Here is a 5,429-nt window from a genome sequence, read left to right on the forward strand (position 1 = left end):
AGTTTGAGAGGATGTACTCAAGGATCTTAACACTTTTATATGGAAAAGTCAACAGGACCAGGTGAACTACACTCTTAAATCTTAAGACTAATCACTGGCTGTTATATTCAATATGTCACTTGATCAAGGTGAGTTACCTACAAACTGGAAGGATGCAACTGTCACTCCAATACATAAAAGAGAATCAAGACAAATTCCATCAAACTACAGACCTGTCATCCTCACAAGTGTCATAGTTAAAATACTGGGAAGAATGATCGAAGAGACCATATCGACATTCGTGAAAACCCACAATTTGTTAAACAATGAAATGCATGGTTTCAGAAGAGGTTTAGCTTTCACAATAACTCATCTGCAACAAGAGAGAAATGAATAGAAGTTCTAGATAATGGAAGATCAGTTGATGTTGTCTACATAGACATTTGATAAGGTGCCAAAACGTAGACTGCTCTTGAAGCTAGAAATTCCAGGCATTGCCAGACATCTCCTGAAATCGCTTAATGATTTGCTGGTAGGTCTTAGACAGAAAGTAAGAATAAATTCGATGTGGTCCACCCGGAAACCAGTACTTAGTGGAGTACAGAGAGGTTCTGCCCTAGATCCACTACGTACTGTATGTAAATAAACTACCAATTATAGTGCAGTCTCCAATATTAATATACCCTGGTGACGTAAAACACTGGCAAGCGACGGCAGAAGACACAGATGCTTGTGCACTTTGAGCAGACCTAAATATTCTGATTAGCTGGTCTAAATAAAGTGGCTGGTACCTATCAGCGCGAACAATGTGCCAACATGCACATTGGGGATACAAAGTTAAATAGGTACAGCATAGGGGAAATGCCAGTACTCGTAATTCGGTCCCACAATGATCTTAGCGTGACAGTGAGTCATGATCTTAAAGCCACGGCTCCCTACTGAGAGGTTGCAGCCAAGAGGTTTATAACCCCATCGGCTTTAAGACGGACATTCACCGAGTTTGATACTACTATATTCACTACAGTTTACGCAACCCTGGTGAGAACCAAGCTTGAAAATTGCGTTCAGGCTGCAAGCCCCTGTTTGAAAGATGACTGGGATATCCTGGAGAACGTACAGAGGGCAGCTACCCTTGGATTTCCGGAACTCCCGAGTTTACCATACAAAGAGATGTTGGAAAAGCTAGACCTCTGCTAAAAATGACAGCAGATTAGAGGACAGCGAATTATCGATCGGACCAAAGACGCGCAAACACGTAAGAACTACCTAGGGTTCAGATTGGTCCCGCTTCCCTGTCTAGCCCAGCCAGTTGAGTCCAGAACACAAGTCTAAGCCTCTAAGGTATGAATCATTATACTTCAGGCATACTCTGTTTGTATATCAACCAAACAAACCACATCGTACCATAAAATAGAAAACAACATTTGTACAATATTTAACAAGCGAAATAAATATTGACCAATAGGGAATGTCCATTTAAAGTCCAAGGACACCATTAGACTTAACATGATAATTATTGGTATATTTTTCCGAATATCCTAACAACCTCTTTACTTTGTCCTAGCGCAAAATTAAGGTGTGATCTGATTCCGATGTATTGAATACTAAGAAATGGTGTTGGATCCCATATATCCTCTTTTTCTTCCCACTAGATCGGGACATCTCGGAGGACATAACAGGCGAGTAGGAGAGTCAAGAACGAACAAAATACCCATGGTATACAGGCTGTGGTGGACCAGACAAATATGAACGCGAAAAAGTGTTAACCAAGTTATAAAGAGTAAATAATATTGTTAATAGTTATTAATACAACATAAAAATATGGAATTTACTTAAATTCACCAAGTGTGGCGTGTTCTGCTTGGGTCTTGTATTGTAAATCCACAATTATAAATATTCGATGATTTCGTATAGGTTGTTGGACTCTCCAATAATGTAATCCACTGTTATGTGCGATATGTCTCAGCTCACAGTCTATAAGTGTGGATGACATTCGATTTAGGATGCAATTAGCTCAATAACGAGTGGGAGGAGAACAAGGAGTGTGTGTGTAGCAGTGTATTTGAGAACAACCACAAGTATGTCACGCTATGTAGTTACACAACGGAGTGAGTTCAAGGTCATTTACTACAACAACAGTTACAGTCATTTAATGTTGAATATACATAGATTGAAAGATTGGCAAAATAAATACAAATAATATTAAAAACTATTTACAAAATAAGCTTGTTAGACCTATCTCCACATAGCTCCCCCAGAGTGTCCGGAGGTAACACTGGTTATAATAACAAAACAAATGTATCGATGTGATATATACGTATATACAAAAATAGTATTTACGGTTATAACCAACGAAAATTGTGGCGATGGATATGACATATAGGTTAGTAAGATGCAGTGTGTTATCGTTTGAGAATAGCAGCAGTATAGCATAGCGTAACGAACACAAAAGAAATAAAAACACTGTCATTTGATGTCTTGTTTGGTTAACAATGATAATAATGTGCAAAACTGCTAATGACCCACAAAAAAAGAACTGTTTATTTTTGTGTACAATAAATGAATAATTAAATGGAGTTTACTCGTTTATTATTGTAACAAAAAAATGTGACAAAACGAATAATTGTGGAAAACTGTGATTATGTACACTGTGAAAAGAAAAATTTTGTTTGGGTGGAATTGATAGTGTAGGACCTCGATAATTGTTTGCTTTGATTGCTTTTGCTTTTTATGCTGCAAAATGTACATAACGCTTGAGTTTTTTTATAAGTCTCCCAGAACGTGTTAAAAAAGAGGGTGTAGTGCTAAGTTTTTCGTCCTCTTCTTGCTTCGTAGCAATTGATGGGGGTGGTTGTTTGTTCGCAGTATTGTCTTCTTTGTCTTGAGGGACTTCGTAGAAAGCTGGTTTTATTCGGTCTATAGAAATTGTCTCCTTGTTCCCGTTTTTGTTGATAATGAATTATTTGTGGGTGCGTTTTATTACTTTATAAGGACCTTCATATGGTGGTGTCAGGTGCTTTTTTGCAGCGTCTACTCGAACAAAAACAAATTTGCGCGTTTCCAGATGTTTGTCGAGTTGGACTCGGTTGTTATGTTCTTGTGTAGACATTGCTTTGATATTCTGCATCGTTTGCAGTAAGCGGCTCACAAAACGAGAAGGATCCACAGATGTTGTTGGTTCACTATTGACCAGCTGTCCTGGTAACGTTATGGTCGTGCCGTAAACAAGTTCGGCGGCCGTGCATACGATGTCTTCCTTTATAGATGAACGAATCCCAAGGAGTACGAGCTGTAAAGCATCGCTCCACTTAGAAGAGTCCGCTTGTGCCATCAGTGAGTTTTTTAGCTGGCGATGGAATCTTTCGACCATGCCATAATCTGCCGGATGATAAGCTGTTGTTTCGATGTGGTTTACGCCCAGAAGTCTTGTAAACTCCTGAAATAAGATAGACTGGAACTGGGGATTACGATCTGTAGTGACTATCGAAGGTACTCCATAGTTCGTTATCCAGCGGTCAAGGAAAACGAATGCTACTGTTTCAGCAGAAGTGTCGGCAATAGAGCATGCTATGGCCCATCTTGTGAATCTATCCACTGCGGTGAGGATGTGCGTGAATGAATTTGATGGTGGCAGTGGACCAACTATGTCTAGATGGATCTGCCGGAAAGGTTTCTCTGGCAGAGGGGACCTCCCGACAGGACTGATGGGTGTTTTTGAATCTTGCTGCGTTGACATTGTAAGCAGCTTCGAGTCCATCGTTTTATATCTGAATTAATCTTAGGCCACACGAAAAGTTCAGTTATTAATTTAGTGGTGGCTCTGATACCTGGATGTGAAATGTCGTGCAGTTGTCGGAATACATGACGTCGACAGGCTTGCGGGACAAAGAGGCGATTGCTGCCCGTTGAAACGTCGCAAATAATAGATGCGTTAGAAAAAGGAATAGGCACGTGTTTGAGTATCAAGTTAAACTTTTCTTTGCAGCTTTTTATATCTGCGTCTTCTGTTTGCAATCTTGCAATTGTTTCCAGATCAATGTCTTGCTTACGTACCAGAGTATTAACATCCATTCGTGATAATGTGTCCGCTACGACATTAGTGTGTCCTTTGACGTATTGGATATCTGTTGTAAATTGGGAGATGTAATCTAACTGTCGTGCTTCGCGCGGTGAATGTCGGTCGTATGAAGTATTGAACGAGTAACGCAAAGGTTTTTGGTGAAGGTTCTCCCTTGTAGTAAGAAGGTGAAGTGTTTAACGGCTAAATACATGGCTAGTAACTCCCGGCCGACGGTGCTATAGCGTCCCTGATATGGTGACTGTCTTTTGGAGAAAAACGCTATAGTAGTCACGTTGTTTATTTGTTGTTGCAGTGCTGCCCCGGCTTTGTGTAATGCATCCGTGCACAGAATCAAGTGGGTTGTGGGGTCAGTATTTAGATGTTATCATCGATGATATCGTCGGTTTCGCTTTACCAAAGGCCTCTCTTACCTCGGAGGTTAATGTGAAGGTATTCTCCTTTTTCGTCTGAGCTGTAGCATTATCGGTCTTCAGTAGGTCTGTCAAAGATTGTAAGATGGTCGCGCAGTTGGGGAGAAAACGCCGGTAGAAGTTGCACATCCTCAGGAACCGACGTAATGCTTTTATCGACCTAGGCTCAGGAAAATTTACTATGGCTTCGACTTTTTCTGAAAGTGGTTTAATACCTTGCGAGTCGATGTAATGCCCAAGAAACTCCAAGGCTGAAACTTCGAATATGCATTTCGACGGATTAATGACAACACCATGTTTTTCAAAGCGATCAAAAAGAATCTCTACATGTTGAACGTGTTCTTCTAATGATGCACTTGCAATTAAAACGTCGTCTATGTAAGCAAACACGAGATCCAGACCTCTTGTAACGTTGTCCATGAAGAGTTAAAATGTCTGAGCAGCAATTTTCAGTCCGAATGTCATCCTTAGAAACTCAAACAAACCAAAAAGGGTGATTATGGCCGTTTTTCAACGTCTTCCGGTGCCATTGGGATTTAGTGGTATGCTCAAACCAGGTAAAAGTCCGAAAAGATGCGTTTACCGTGTAGACTTAATGAAAAATCGTGTATGTGCGGGATTGGATACTTATCGGGGGTGGTCTTCACACCGAGTTCTTGGAACCTGTTACCCGAAGCGGAGTTGTCCGCACCTTTAATTTACTCATTCACGAGAGGAATAATTTCCCATAGAAGCTTACTAGAAAGGGGTTAACAGAGGCTTTAGGCCTTCTGTCCTTACTATACAAACCTAACTCCCAAGTTTTGGATCTTCAGACGAAGTATAAGAGGAATTGCACCTCTTGGTAACTAGATCTTATCACCTAGTACTCAGAAGCCAACTTCTAGCGACGAACAGGTTGCTGATTTTTTTCAGTAAAGTTTGAGATTTGATATTAATTTTCTGAACTCAATAGGTCA

This window comes from Schistosoma haematobium, chromosome 4 (genome assembly GCF_000699445.3).
Source record: "Schistosoma haematobium chromosome 4, whole genome shotgun sequence".
NCBI lineage: Eukaryota > Metazoa > Platyhelminthes > Trematoda > Strigeidida > Schistosomatidae > Schistosoma > Schistosoma haematobium.